This window comes from Castor canadensis, chromosome X (assembly GCF_047511655.1).
Source record: "Castor canadensis chromosome X, mCasCan1.hap1v2, whole genome shotgun sequence".
NCBI classification, from domain to species: domain Eukaryota; kingdom Metazoa; phylum Chordata; class Mammalia; order Rodentia; family Castoridae; genus Castor; species Castor canadensis.
Genome location: NC_133405.1, coordinates 76396162 through 76412554, shown reverse-complemented (window position 1 = coordinate 76412554; position 16393 = coordinate 76396162). Strand labels below are relative to the sequence as shown.

Here is a 16393-nt window from a genome sequence, read left to right as displayed (position 1 = left end):
TCAATCTCTTTAATGAATGTCATTGGAATTTTGATGGGAATTGCATTAAACATGTAGATTACTTTTGGGAGTATCGACATTTTTACTATGTTGAGTCTACCAATCCATGAGCATGGGAGATCTCTCCATTTTCTATAGTCTTCCTCAATCTCTTTCTTCAGAAGTTTATAGTTTTCCTTGTAGAGGTCATTCACATCTTTTGTTAGGTTTACACCTAGGTATTTTTTTGAGGCTATTGTAAATGGAATTGTTTTCATACATTCTTTTTCAGTTTGTTCATTATTAGTGTATAGAAATGCTAATGATTATTCTATGTTGATTTTATATCCTGCTACCTTGCTATAGCTATTGATAGTGTCTGGGAGCTTTTGAGTAGAATTTTTTGGGTCTTTAAGGTATAGGATCATGTCATCTGCAAATAGGGATATTTTGACAGTTTCTTTACCTACTTGTATTCCTTTTATTCCTTCTTCTTGCCTAATTGCTCTGGCTAGGAATTCCAGTACTATGTTGAATAGGAGTGGAGATAGTGGGCATCCTTGTCTGGTTCCTGATTTTAGAGGGAATGGTTTCAGTTTTTCTCTGTTAAGTATAATGCTGGCTGAAGGTTTGTCATATATAGCTTTTATAATGTTGAGGTACTTTCCTTCTATTCCTTAGTTTTCTTAGAGTCTTTATCATGAAATGGTGTTGGATCTTATCAAAGGCTTTTTCTGCATGTATTGGGATAATCAAGTGGCTTTTGTCTTTGCTTCTGTTGATGTGGTTTATTACGTTTATTGATTTTCATATGTTGAACCACCCCTTTATTCCTGGGATGAAGCTTACTTGGTCGTGGTGAATAATCTTTTTGAGGTGTTGTTGAATTCGGTTTGCCATTATTTTGTTGAGGATTTTTGCATCAATGTTCATTAAGGAGATTGGCCTATAGTTCTCCTTTTTGGAGGTGTCTTTGCCTGGTTTTGGGATAAGTGTAATACTGGCTTCATAAAATGTGTTTGGCAGTTTTCCTTCCCTTTCTATTTCGTGGAACAGTTTAAGGAGGGTTGGTATCAGTTCTTCTTTAAAGATCTGATAGAATTTAACAGAGAATCCATCAGGTCCTGGACTTTTCTTTTTGGGGAGACTCTTGATTGCTGCTTCAATTTCACTTTGTGTTATAGATCTATTCAGGTGATTAATGTCCTCTTGGTTCATTTTTGGATGATCATATGTATCTAGAAATCTGTCCATTTCTTTAAGATTTTCAAATTTATTTGAATATAGGTTCTTGAAGTAGTCTCTGATGATTTCTTGGACTTCCATGGTGTTTGTTGTTATCTCCCCTTTTATATTCATGATTCTACTAATTTGAATTTTTTTCTCCCCTCATTTTAGTCAGGTTTGCCAGGGGTCTGTCGATCTTGTTTACTTTTTCAAAGAACAAACTTTTTGTTTCATTAATTCTTTGTATGGTTTTTTTGGTTTCTATTTCGTTGATTTCAGCTCTTATTTTTATTATTTCTCTCCTTCTGTTTGTTTTGGGATTTTCTTGTTCTTGTTTTTCTGGGAGTTTGAGATGTATCATTAGGTCATTGATTTGGGATCTTTCAGTCTTTTTTAATATATGCACTCATGGCTATAAACTTTCCTCTCAAGACTGCCTTTGCTGTGTCCCATAGGTTCCGATAGGCTGTGTTTTCATTTTCAGTGACTTCCAGAAACTTTTTAATTTCCTCTTTTATTTCATCAATGACCCATTGTTCATTAAGCAATGAGTTATTCAGTTTCCAGCTGTTTGCATGTTTTTTGTCTTTACTTTTGTTGTTGAGTTCTAATTTTTGCATTGTGATCAGATCAAATGCATGGTATAATTTCTGTTTACTTATATTTGCTGAGGCTTCCTTTGTGTACTCAGATATGATCTATTTTGGAGAAGGTTCCATGGGCTGCTGAGAAGAATGTATATTGTGTGGAAGTTGGATGAAATGTTCTGTAGACATCAACTAGGTCCATTTGACCTGTTATATATTTCAGATCTAGGATTTCTTTATTGATTTTTTGTTTGGATGACCTATCTATTGATGATAATGGGGTGTTAAAGTCTCCACTACCACCGTGTTGGAGTTAATGTATGCTTTTAGGTCCTTCAGGGTATGTTTGATGAAATTGGATATGTTGACATTGGGTGCTTATAGGCTGATAATTGTTAATTTCTTTTGGTCTATTTCCCCTTGTATTAGTATGGAATGTCCTTCTTTATCTCATTTGATCAATATAGGTTTGAAGTCTACTTTGTCAGAGATAAGTATTGCTACTCCTGCCTGTTTTCAGAGGCCATTGGCTTGGTAAATCTTCTTCCAGCCTTTCATCCTAAGCCTATTCTTATTTCTGTCAGTGAGATGGGTCTCCTGTAAGCAACAAATTGTTGGATCTTCCTTTTTAATCCATTTCTTCAAGCAGTGCCTTTTGATGGGTGAATTAAATCTGTTAACATTAAGTGTTAGTACTGATAGGTATGTGGTGATTCCTGTCATTTAGTTGTCTTAGTTCTTTGAAGGTTTGATTGTGTGTACCTAAGTTGAGGTTACTCTCTACTTTCTTGCTTTTTCTTTTCCTGTAGTTTGGTGCTGCCTGTGCTTTCATGGTTTTGTTGGGTTTCACTTTCTGTGTGCAGAATCCCTTGAAGAATCTTTTGTGGTGGTGACTTCCTGGTCACATATTGTTTTAGTTTCTGCTTATCATGGAAGACTTTTATTGCTCCATCTATTTTGAATGATAGTTTTGCTGGGTAGAGTATCCTGGGGTTGAAGTTATTTTCATTCAGTGCCCAGAATACCTCACCCCAAGCTCTTCTTGCTTTTAATGTTTCTGTTGAGAAGTCTGCTGTGATTTTTATGGGTTTACCTTTGTACTTTATTTGTTTTTTCTCTCTTATAGCCTTCAATATTCTTTCTCTAGTTTCTGTACTGTTGTTTTAATGATGATATGTCGTGGGGTAGTTCTATTTTGACCTGGTCTGTTTGATGTTCTGGAGGCCCCTTGCATCTGTATGGGAATAGATTTCTGTAGATTTGGGAAATTTTCTGTTATTATTTTGTTGAATATATTACGTGTTCCCTTTGCTTACACCTCTTCTCCTTCTTCAATGCCCATGATTCTCAGGTTTGGTCTTTTGATGGAGTTGGTGAGTTCTTGCATTTTCTTTTCACAGGTCTTGAGTTGTTTAACTAATAGTTTTTTGTTTTTTCCTTTAATTACCATTTCATCTTCGAGTTCTGAGATTCTGTCTTCTGTTTGTTCTATTCTGCTGGATTGGCCTTCCATTTTGTTTTGCAATTCTGTTTTGTTCTTTTTTCTGAGGTTTTCTATATTCTGTGCTGCTTCCTCTTTAATGTTGTCTATTTTTGTCCTGAGTTCATTTATCTCTTTATTAATTGTGTTCTCTGTTTCACTTTGATTTCTGTACAGTGTTTCTATGGTTTCTTTTATTTCTTCTTGTGCTTTTTCAAATTCTCTATTTTTGTTGTCTTGGATTTTCTTGAGTGTCTCCTGTACATTTTGGTTGACTATGTCCTTTATCATCTCTATAAAATTCTCATTGAGTACCTGTAGTATTTCTTCTTTTAGATTGTCCTTGTGGGCTTCATTGGGTTCTTTGGCATAGTTTATCTTTATTTTGTTGGAGTCTTCTGGATCTGAGTGTCTGTTTTCTTCATTTCCCTCTGGTTCCTGTACTAATTTTTTGCTGTGGGGAAACTGGTTTCCCTGTTTTTTTCTGTCTTACCGTCATTGCCCTTAGTGTTGTTATTGTCCCTTTACTGTGTGCAATTAAGTATTTTCTAGCTTGTAATAATAACAATGGTGATATTTAGAATGGAAGGGTGAAAGGAGATGGAAAGCAAAGAAGTTAAAGAAAAAGGGAAAAACAAAGAAACAAACAAGTAGAAAAAACAAAGCAAACAAACAAACAAACAAAAATTTCAAAGATATGAACAGGGAGAGATAGTGTACTAATCAGCAGTAAGCTCAACAGGCATTACAGAGACAGAGAGAAGATTGAAAATAAAAAATAAAAATAAAAATAAAAAATAAATAAATGAAAAAAAACCTCCAAGTTCAAATGCAATAAAGTTTCAGTCTTAATACTTTTGGTTTTATTTCCTCAGCCTCCAATCCTGGAGATGGTGTCTCAGAAGTAGTTCTGTCGTTGTCTCATCAATGGGGAAAAAAACTAAAACAAAAAAAAACCAGCACAAAGCAAAACAAAAAACCCCACAAAATGTCCCAAGTTCAAATGCAATACCATTTCAGTAAGTTTTTCAGCATGCAGGTGTAGTTCGGTTGTTGTCTCATCAAAGGTAGGGAGAAAAAAAAAGAGTCTGTAGACAGTTCTATGAATGGCTATCTGAGGCTGTGGGTCACCTGCACACTGCTGTCAGCCTGCTGTTGCTGGAGGCTTTTTTTATGCATATCTCAGGAGTGAGCTTAACACTCACCTAGCCCCTCAGGCTTTGTTTACTTAGAGTTCTCCTTGGCACAACTGCCACTACTACAAGCTTTTCCCTTTCCAAGCACACTGGGGAAGGTGACACTGAACCAGCTTTCTCAGGACTGCGTGTTTATTTACAGTTCACATGGGAAGTGGGTCTTCCCCCCTCTCCTGTGGAGTTTTCTTCCCACTGCCACTTTTACGAGCTCTCCTGTTCCTGATTGGTGGGCATGTGCGCCACTCCTGCCTTCTCCAGCTGGCTTGTTTATTTACAGCTTACATGGGAAGTGGGTCTTCCCCCCTCTCCTGTGGAGTTTTCCTCCCACCACTGCTTTTACAAGCTTTCCCGCTCCTGGCTGCTGGGCATGTGCAGCCACTCCTGCCTTCTCCGGCTGGCTTGTTGTGAGGGATTTCCCCTCCTCCCCCTCTTTGGCACTCAGAGCACCTTGCCCTCTTTGCTACGTGTCTTTTTTGTTGTTATTGCTTATTATTCAGTTTTTTTTTCTTTTTTTCCCTGGGTAGGGGCTCGGTCTGTCCAGGGGGCTATGCTGATCTGGCCCAGGATTGTCTGTGGGAGTACTGAGTGCTGCTTAGCTCACCTTGTGGTCCGTGTCTTCCCAAGCTATCTGGGTGCTGCCGTTTGGTGGTGGCATGGGAGCCCTCTTGGTTTCTCCATTTAACGTGAAGTGGAGATTCTATGTGCAGGCTGGAGGTGTGGAGGAGTCAAAGTTTTGCCTCTTCTCAGTGGTTTTTCCTGTAAGGTGTATCTCCAGTGTCTCTCCAAGATTTTACTTTAGGAGGCACGCTTTCTGCTTCCTCCCTCTAGGCGCCATCTTCTGGTGTAAGATTTTGAGGACCTTCCATTGGCTACTTTGTGGAAGAAATAGCTTGTCTTCAGGAGTTATCTACCATCCCCTATGATCAAGGAAATATCCCTGCTCAGAGGCCTGTTGGAGATTAGTGGGCTAGTATTGAGGACTATGTGGGCCGCGGATGGGGAAGTGGGGGTAGAAGGGATTGTTCCCATAGAAGGAGGGCTTGAACATAAGGTTTTTGGGCATTTCATCCACAGATCTTTGGTGCCCAGGGCAATGGATTACTGCCACCTGCTTTGAGAGTAGGGCTGCCTCTAGGAGGTCAAAGATTGCTTGAGAGTGTTGAATCAGAGATCCTGTTGTAGTTAGTAATCCTCGCTCTTTCCAAAGAACTGCATGGGCATGGAGGACCCAGAAGGCATACTTAGAGTCTATATAAAAATTGGCAATTTTTCCCTGAGATAATTGTAATGCCTTGGTGAGAGTTATCAACTCAGCCAACTGGGCACTAGTGGAAGGGGGCAGGGGCTCAACCCATAGGGTCTGAATGAGAGACACCACAGCTTCCCCTGCCTGTCTAATTCCCTCTTGGACTGATGAGCTCCCATCCATGAAGAGGGTGTGGTCTGGATCTGGAAATGGCTGATCAAAGAGGTCAGGCCTAATTGAATACAATTCAGCTAGAACTTCCTCACATAAGCATGTAATTGGGCCCTCCTCTGTGGGGAAAATGGATGCCAGATTTAAAGTTGAATGCACTCAGAGGTTTATATCTGGACATTCTAAGAGCTGAGCCTGGTATTTAGGCAGTCTGTTATGAGATTAGGAGTCCTCCCAGATCATGAGGAGTGTATATGGTCAGAGGCCACCCAAGAATTAGTTTTGGGGCTTCTTGGATTAAGAGACGGATTGCTGCCAAGGCTCTTAAGCATCCAGGCCATCCTTTGGCCACATTGTCTATTTCCTTACTCAGATATTCCACTGCCTGTAGGGTGGGCCCTCAGAGCTGAGTGAGTACCCCAAGGGCTAGGCCTCCCTTTTCATATACATATAGTTGGAAATGGTCCTGAGTAGGCAAACTCAGGGCTGGAACTAACTGGAGTGCCTGTTTGAGAGTTTGGAAAGCCTTTTTGCTCTCTGGATCCCATTCAAGATAGGACTGAGAGTTTTGTTGAGACTTCTTAAAGAAGCCGATATAAGGGTCTGGCTAAGTCTGCCTATCCCAGAATCCAAATACGACAGAACCCAGTGACACTTAAAAAGGCTCACAGCTGGTGCAGGGTCTGAGGAAGCAAGGGATTCCCCAAAATTGACTTAATCTGTTCAGGACTTAAGGAGCGGGTTTACCCCTCCAGGATTAGGCCAAGGTAAGTAACCCGAGGAAGGCATAGTTGGGCTTTTTCTCTTGAGACATTGCAGCATCAAGAGGCCAAAAAGTTTAAAAGGGATTCAGTTGCTCTGGAAACAAGAGACTCAGTGGACCCACACAAGAGCAGGTCATCAACATACCTGGTCACCCAGGTGACCCCTGGGTGTGCCAATCCAGTAAGTTTTTGGTTAGGTCTTGCCCAAAAAGGTAGGGGATGTCTCTGAAGGCCTGAGGCAACACCATCCATGTCAGCTGTTGTGAGAGATTGGTGGGGTCCTCAAAGGCAAACAAGGGCTGGCTGTCAGGATGTAAAGGAATGCAGAACAAGGCATCTTTTAGATCTAGCACAGAGTAGAATTGAGCTTCTGGGGGTATTTGGGCCAATAAAGTATAGAGGCTGGGGACAATTGGATGAAGGGGAACAACAGCCTCATTAATGAGCTGGAGGTCCTGAACCAACCTCCATTAATTTGGCCCCTTACTGACAGCAAGAATAGAAGTGTTATAGGGGCTTGAGCATTCCACTAAAAGTCCTTGTTGTTTTAGGGAGTTAATAATGGGCAATATACCATGTTTCCCTTCAGGCTTTAGGGGATATTGTTTTTGATGAGAGAACTGGAGGGGGTCTTTTAGCTTTATTTGTACAGGAAGAGCAGTTTTTGCTTGGACAACAGTTGTACCATCAGTCCAAACTGTGGGATCTACCTGTTCTTCAATGAGGGAGAAAACAGAAGTATTCCCTGGGGGAAAGTAGAATTTGGACTTTAAGTTGGGACAATAAGTCTCTTCCCAGAAGAGGTATTGGAGTTTCTGGGACCACAAGGAAAGAGTGACAGAAATGGAGGTTTCCCCAGGAGCAGGCCAATGGCCAGGTGAAATAACGCTCAGGAGGCTGGCCAGATATGTCCCTAATGACTATTTTATCTTTGGACCTGGGACCTGGAGAGAAAGGGAGGACAGAGAAGTGGGCTCCATTGTCCAGGAGGAAAATGACCTTTCACTTCTCTACCATGATGGTAACCCAAGGCTCCTCAGTTTTGATAACAAGCAGTGGAGCCTGGACAGGAGGCCGCAGGACCCATCAATCCAAGGGAGGTGGCACCCCACCTTCCGTCCAGAGACAGGGACACTTAGACCTCCAGTGGTTGCCCTTACATATGAGGTATGGTTCCAGAGGGGGCTGGAGCTGTCTCCTGGGCTGCCCCCCTCTTTGACACTCTCTACAAAAGTGTCCTTCTTGTCCACATTGGTAGCATGTCCTGGTAGTGAGGCCCCATCAGGTGGGGAGTTCCCTGAGCACAGCAATAAGGTCCTGGTGTGCTTTTTATCCTTATCTTTCTTTTTAGTTAGGTCCCAGTTGTAATACACTGAGGTGGCAAGCTGCACCAGTTGGTCCAAAGATTTTCTCCTTTGGCTACCACCTTTTGAAGTTTTCTATGGAAGTAAATTTATCCTTGAGGAGAACCTCCCCCACCTGTGACTCTGGGTCCACAGTGGTATGTTTTTGAATTGTGTCCTTAAGACACTGTAAAAAGGCAGAGGGAGATTCATCAGGGCCCTGTTGTACAGTAGTCACCTGGGAATAGTTTAGTGGCTTAACCTTGGCCCTTTTTAGTCCCTCCACTACTAGGTAAATAAAGTGGCACCTCCTCCATTTGTTCCCTGGATCGTTTGCATCCCGGGGGTCTGCTTGGGGGACTGCTTATGCCCCTATTGGTATCTGGGCCATCTCTATTCCCCCACTCACTGGGGTTGGGGGCATAGGGGCCCATTGGAGGTGGAAATCTTCTCCCATTTGGGTGGCCTGGGCCAAAACTCTCTGCTTTTCAAGGGAGGTAAGGGTTTGGTTCAGTAAGAGCATGACATCCTACCAAGCCATTCATAAGTTTGGATTATGGTGATAAAAAACTGGATGTATTGATAAGGATTGTCTGTATAGTTGCCCAGGTCTTTTTTCATCTCTTTTAGATCTGACAGTTAGAATGAAATATAGATCCTACCTTCCCCTCCACTCCCTGTTGTAAGGGATAGTACCCATGTGGAGGCCAAGGGTAGCTAGGTGGCAAGGGAGGGGCTGTGGCTATTAATTGGGGAGGATATTTTGATCCCTTATTTTGGCTTTGGGGTGTTTGCAAGGGTTTTTGGCTCTGAGTTTCCTTAGGGAGCTGGGGGCCACAGACCATAGCCATTGTCTGCATGTCCAAACGGCACTTGTTGAGCATTCTGGATGGCCTTAGAGAGAAAAGCTGGGCATAGGGAATTTTGGTCCATTTTTCCTTCCTCTTACAGAAAAGATCTAATTGTAAGATGGTATTATAGTGTATAGAGCCCTCAGGGGGCCACCTCTCTTGATCTCCCAAAGGATATTTGGGCCATGCCTCAGTACGGAGAAAGGTGAGGGTCTTCTTCTTAAGGTTGTCAGGGTCTAGGTCCTTCCAACATTTCAATAGCAAGTCAGTGGGGATCTTTCAGGCACTGAGGCCGGAAGACTGGAAGGAGCAGGTCCCATCTACAAGGCCAAAGAACTCACAGTCAGAGTTCCCCCTTTACTGGCATCCTTATGGGGGCTGACTGAAGAATGGTGGGCATCCCCATAGCATTGTGACTCCCTTCTGCTGCCTGTGGCTAGGACTGAAGGAAATGGAACTGTGGCTCTGATTCCAGCCACCTTACTGAGGCCACTAACTGATGAGGTGCCTTGTCTCCTTATCCTATATCCCAAGTATTTGATATGCTTCCACCAAAAGAAGAAAGGCAATTCAAATAAGACTCTATGAATACATAGACTGATAACCACCATAAAGTCTCTGTACATGAGGGGAAAGGGCTGATAATATTTCTTCTTTTCTCTGGGGAGGTGTAGACCAGGAGGGCCCCAAAAGGGATCATTATACTTAAAAGGGTGGAAGGGGTACCCCTCTTCCTCCCAGGGACATTCTCCCAGATAAGCCCACAGCAAATGCCGGGCCACCATGGCAATGTCAAATTCCCTAAGCTCTTCCTTAATCATCACACACTCACACCCCTGGGCCAGGGAGGGTGGTAGAGTAAATGCTGGAGGAAGTCAAAGAGGTCATAGAAAGACAGAGAGCATAGTCCCCATGGGAAGGTGGGGGTCACAGTAAGGACAGGCTTGGGGAGGGAGTGGAGGACAGAGACAACTTAGGACGTGGCGAGAGGACTGAGGGAGCATCTGTTCCCAAAGATCCAGGAAGAAAATTTGCCACCTCTGGCAGGGACAGAAAGGGCAACCTGACATCCTAGGTGGGGGAGGGGGAACAGAGCCTAGAGACATGACACAAACTCAAGGGATTAACGATTAGGTGTGCTTTCAGGTCATTTCCACTAGGTGGTACTGGAACACAGTCTGCCACACAAAATCTCCACTCTGCCTCTAGCAGAAGTGGGTATTGACAGGTGGGATAAGAAGATAGCCAGGTGCAGAAACCAAACAGGCCTCCTCCAATGGCTTGGGCTTGGTCTCAGCTTGCAGGGAGGGAGCAGAAAGCACTCCCAGAGCTGGAATCCCCATAAGGCCAAAATTGGCTAGGAGCTGTTGGTCAGATACCATGATGAAAAAGTCCCTCAGGAAGACAGAAACAGAGAAAGGGAGAGAGAGAGAGAGAGAGAGGCACAGGAAGTCTGCTTTTGGCTAGTCCTCAGCAGGGGGATTCCCCCAGAAGGAGCATCCGCATCCAATAGGGTGCTGGAGACTTAGGGTCACACCCTAGGCAGACTTCTGCTGGTTTGGCGCTCAACTGTACTGACCTTGGTCCAGGAGAGGCATCCCTTCGTGTGGTCGCCAGAAATGTTGCAGGCCAGTGTCAAAGGTCCTTGCCTTCACTAGCCAAAGAATTGGCTTGTGAGGCAGCAAATTGACTCACAGTATGACAAGGTCAGCACAAAGTAGGATTTATTAGAGAGGAAGGAAAAGCTACCCTTAGAGGTGGACAGGGAGCCCGGAAAATCAGTAGCTCCCTGTTATTCACTGAGGGTTTTTTTAATTTGGTCCTTTTTGTTCGGGAGGAGAGTCAGGAGTCAGGGGTGGAGTGGCCTTTTAACATATCTTTGTAGAAACATACTCTGTTGGGGAGGGGAAGTACAGGAGTCAGGAGTGGAGTGGTCTCTTAACATATCTCTTCAGGAACATATACACAATTCTACAAAAGGCTCCTGCTTATGGCATTTTGAGGTATCCCCAGGGGCCCATGACTTGTGAAGCCCCCTGTCCCTTTACAGGATATGGGGCCCACACCACAGTGCTCTCATGAGGGATGGGGGCACTTGCTCATTCGTCTTCTGATTCCTCAGACCTAATAGTAGCTTCCCACTAGCTCCACGTCCCCAGGAGTAGCAGTTATTCAAGCCTCATGGTGATCCCTGAGTGTGTCAGAGAGTGAGTGAAGTGAATAGAGCACTGAGTTCTGCACTGGCTGGAGGAGAACTGAGGGACCTAGTCACAGTGCCTGCTGGTCTCAATGCTTACAGACCTTAGCCAGCAGTTCATCTCCCTGTGGGGAGGAGGTAGTTATAGAAGTTTTATGATTCAGAGTGTTAGGACTCGGCCCTAAATCCTGACTGTAGTAAACATCTACAAGGCTGCAATTCCCAGGGTTGGGTATCAGTGCTTTCAGGCCATGCCTGACAATTCACCTCCCTGTAAGGAAGAGGGGGCTGTGATTATTACATTATTTGGAGGGAGTGGTAACAGGGCTTTGACCCACCTAGCAGACAACACCTGCAGCCAGGAGGCAGGCCCTGGAGGTTGAATACTGAGCCAGTCACGGGCTTTGTTTCTGCCTGCGCCATAGACAATTGGACTTGGTCCTCATCATAGAGGGTGGGACCTCCAACTATCGCCCTTCACTGCCACCAGAATTCCCTGCTGCTGGAACTTGTCAGACACTTTTCTCCTCGATCACCTCTCATAAACGTCTCCCACCTAAACTCTGGCAGGGTGTTTGGAGACTCCCTGAATCATGAGTGTTCCTTGTTTTCAGACACCCAGAATATCTTAGTCTCAAACAAGAGGCCCTCTCTCAAGATGGCACCTTGCTATTGCCCTCTGAGATAAGAAGAGCAACAGAATGTCTTTCTTCACAGAGGGTAGCCTTCCACAACAGAGCAATCACTGTCTCACAAATGCCCACAGTAGGTTTAAAGCTTGGGGAAGGTGTGGGCTTACAGATAGAATTGTCAGTCTGTCACCAGGGCTGTCTATCTTACCTTGTGGTGGCATCTTCAGCTTCTCTTCCCCCTCCTGGAAAACTGGGGATGGGGTTGAAGCTATTTGGTGCTTTTTTCTGTTGCCTCTGTGATAATGTGATCCATGGCTGGGTTCACATCTCTCAGTTCTGCTTGGCAGCAAACACATGCAGTTAGCAAGCAGCTCCCAAAGACTGATCTCAGTCCTTTCAGACGTTATCAAGCAGTTCACCACCCTTTATGAGAGGAGAGGCTGGGGAAACATGTGATTCACAAGACCTGGGTTCAGAGTTCTCAGTCCCTTCTTGCAGTAAGCACATGTAGCAGGAGGCAGCTCCTATAAGCCAAGTACTTCACCAGCAATGACAGAGTACTAGGTTTCCATGGTGATCCTCAGGAGGTGGGACTCACTCTTCACCAGGGAGTCTCACCAACCACTGTACTTTTCACTGCCCAAGCTCCCTGCTTCTTCAACTTCTTAGCAGCTCCACATTAGATCCTCCTCTCTATGACCACTTCTCATGGCAATCTCCCACCCAGAAACCGTGGCAAAGTGTCCCAATACACACTGAGCCATGATTGTTCCTTATTTTCAAGTTCCCAAAATAGCTCAGCTTCAAACAATAGTTCCCCTCTCAAGATAGCACTTTGTTATAGTGCTCTGAGATATGGGGAGTAAAAATGTCTTTCTTCTACAAAAGTAACCTGCCTCACAGGTATATCACTGTCACATCTAATTTGCCATCTTGTTCCACCCCACCTCCAATGTGACCTCGAAAATTCTTGTGTCATCTGCTCACTGAAGGATCAGGTAGTTATTCCAGTCTTTACTTTTGACTTTGTTTATTATGCCTGCCTTTCCATACACTCTACAGAGACTGCTTAGCTTTTCTAAGCCTATATTCACTTCTGTTACTTCAGCACTAGATTGTGTCCTGAGTCCAAGTTTCCTATCAGTCTTCTGTTGGTGTTTTGTTATGGTTTCAGCACTAGAGGGCAATCCAAACTCATGTTTTCTCCAAATATGTGATTGGTGAACTGTCCAGCATGAATTTGGTGAGCACCTTAAAAAAATAGTCCATTCCCACAAGTCCTTTCTTGGGGCTGCAGTAGGTTCAAATGTGTCATACACAGTCACCAGCCTCTGGTCAGACACTGTGATTCTGACAGGCTTTAGGCAGAATAACCCTAGAGTGACCAGCCCTTGTCTTCTTGTCACACCTGAGATCAGCAACACTGCATTATTGTGTCATCCTCTGAGCCCACAGCTTGCTGAGACTAGCATAGTGTTGGGTAGGACCAAGTCCACGCTACTATTCACTGTCTACTGCTGAGGTGGACTCATGGTTCAAGACTGCTGCAATCAGCCACAGGTAATGCTAGCTGGAATAGGTGTTCAATAGAATGGGGCTGTGCAGAGTCTCCATATGTAGGCATTGGCCTCAGGATAGAAGCTGTTAGGATCTTACCAGTGTTAGCTTTCACCAATCTGCCACTGAGTTCCAAGGCAAAGTCCTGAGCTTACTACCCTGGTGTACTCCAGGAAATGGAGTCTTCTTCCATGTTATGCTGCCCAAGGTGGGTTAGTGCTAGTGAAGGCAGTCCCTTGGCCACCAAAGCTGATGCTAGACTGGGTTGCCGCAGAGTCTCACAGCCACAAGTCTCAAGGATACACTTAGATTACCATGAAGCTTACAAAAAAACTCTTTCAATTATAGCAAGTTACCTTATTGACTCTTTTATGAAAACAGTGAGAAATTAAAACAGTTTTAATTACAATACTAATTTTTGTTTTTATATCTTGTTCCATCTACACTTGATAGCATCTCCCATCTGCTATCAATATAAACATAAATGCTGAGCAATATAAAACTACCAGTTTCAGTTAAAAATTGTTGAATATCACCAAAACCGTTTCAGCTTAATGGAAACAAGCTAGTAATGTCCTTATTTTCTTTACTTTTCCCCATTGCCTATCTATCACCTTCTTTCATCTGTACCTTTATCTTTACATTTCCAAAGTTTTATAATGCTATGTGTATAGGTTGAAAAATTAATAAACAATATGATTGGCATAGCATTAAAGAAAACTGGAAAATAAATATGAGGAAATCTGGAAGAGAGAGAGAAAGAAAGGAAGGAAGAAAGAAAGAAAGAAAGAAAGTGAGTGCACACAAGGAAAATTGTGATAGCAAACATGAGAGACTGAGAATAAGTTCAAGGGTTGCAGAAGTTCCAGGAAGAAGAGGGGGAAAAGGCAAATGCAGCTATCAAACTACATAATGTCTCTCATTTCTGAAATAGCCCAAATTGAAGTGGCCCATGAGTGGTAACTGTGATGAACGGTGGGAAAGGACTCCACAATATGGTGCATCACAGTGAAATTTTGGAAACAAGGGTGTCATAACTCCTAAAAATGCCTAAAGTGGAGAGCAGGGATAAATGACCTGAAGGAAATGAAAACTAAACTGTTTTCATATCTGTTGTTTGTGACACTAGATACTAGAAGACAGGTATGCAGTAGAGATCCTGAATAGAATTGTTTGCACAATGTGTATAAAAGCTTAAATTTTTTATAGATACTATCAAATTATTCTCCAAATGTGATTAACCAATTTATACTTGTAAAGTCAGCATGTAAACGTATGCTCATTTTCCTTTATTTTAACTCACAATGGATAGTTTTATATTTTTTACTCAATTTGCTTTCAATCTGATAAATGATAGCAATTGTTTTAACTTGCATTTGGCCGACTACTGGTGAGACTGAGTGTTTAAAATACATTTGAGCATTCCATTCTTTATTTTTCTGAAGTTCATATAAGTTGTATTATTACTTGAAATATCTGTTATTTTTCTTGATGCTGTTTTTCTCTATTTTTCTAGAATAGGCTTATACTCTTATCCCATGAATATCAGGACTGGCTTTGTGACAACAATGGTTAATAAAATATAAGTGGAGGTGATGTACTACTTACAAGAAAGATTTAAGAAACCTTGTGGGAGGAGGTGTATAAAGGAGAATGATGGAGGTGGTGAATTTAACTACAACATATTGTAAGAACTTTTGTAAATGTCACAATGTACCCGCAGTACAATTAAAAAAAGATTCTTTAAAAGGGAGCTTTACTTATCTTGCAATAAGATCAGAAATGGCTTAGATAGCTGATGCTCTTCTTTCATCCTAGGTTTTGGAATGAAGGTGATAGAGAACAGAACCACAGCTGATCTGATGGAGATACACAACCTGAAAAAGGCATACATTTTTGTGGTAAACTATTGAAAATTTGGAGTTGTATTTTTTATCTTAGTATAACATATTGTGGCCTGAATGATATAGATCAATTTTAATTGATTAAAAAGAGTTCTTTTACTGTAGACATAGTCATCTTTGCTTATGCATATTATAGAGAACCTCTAATATTGTGAAAGTATTTTAATCTTGTTTATTCTATTTTATATTGCTATCTTTGTTATTATTTGCTATTAAAGTTTTATAATTTACAGTCAAATCTGCCATTATATTTTGTGACTTTATATCAATAAAACCTTCCCACAAACCATAGTTACAAAAATATTTACCCATATTTACTTTTCAACATCTCTGCAGTTTTATTTTAAAATTTAAAAAATGTTTAACTGTATAGATTTATTTCAATGTTTGAATATTTTCTATAGTTTCTTTTGTTGTTGAGCTCTAGTTATCTGATCACAATCTATTCCATTGTGATCAGATAAGATACAGGGATTGTTTTAATTTTTTTTAATTTGTTAAGACTTGCTTTGTGTCCTAGACTATGATCTATTTTGGAGAAAGTTCCAAAATGAAGAATGTGTACTGTTTGGTAGTTGAATGAAATACTCTGTTGATGTCTATTAAGTCCATTTGGCCTATTGGGTGTATTAATTCTGCTGTTTCTTTGTAGATTTTTTTTTTATCTGGATGTCTTGCCTACTGGTGACAATGGGGTATTGAAGTCTTCCACTATCACTACATTGGAGTCTATCTATGCTTTGAAGTCCAATAGTGTTTTGTTTTTAATGTAGTTAGGTGCACTGATGTTTAGTGCATATATGTTAAGAATTGTTATTTTCTCTTGATGAATTGTTCTTTTTATTAATATGAAGTGACCTTCATTGTCTCTTCTAATTTTAGTCTGAAGTGTACTTTGTCAAATATGAGTATATCTACTCCTGTCCGTTCTGGGGGTCCATTTGCTTGGAAGAATTTTTTCCACTCTTTCACTCTAAATCAATGTTTGTTTTTGTCAGTGACATGTGTTTCTTATAAACAACAAATAGTCAGGTCTTAGTTTTTAATTCACCTTGCTATTCCATGTCTTTTGAGTGAGAAATTGAGACCTTTAACATTCAGTGTTACTATTGAGATATGTAATATTTCCAGTCATTTTATTGTTTTTTTCCTGATGTTACTTTTCCCCTTTTCCTTGTTTGCTAATCTACTTGGTCAGTGGGATTTAGTCTTTCTTGAATATTCCTGGCTGAGTCTAACTTCTTCTTTATGCAGGATTC

At 41.8% G+C, this 16393-nt stretch overlaps 1 long non-coding RNA gene across 1 annotated transcript; it reads right to left on the bottom strand.

Annotated features, from left to right (window-relative positions):
• Positions 1-2721: 2721 nt before the first annotated feature.
• Positions 2722-13678, bottom strand: LOC141419678 (uncharacterized). The gene is made up of 3 exons (XR_012444297.1): positions 11882-13678; positions 6796-6953; positions 2722-5386 (listed from the first exon to the last, which is right to left on the bottom strand). It is a non-coding gene; the product is annotated as an uncharacterized lncRNA (long non-coding RNA).
• Positions 13679-16393: the final 2715 nt, after the last annotated feature.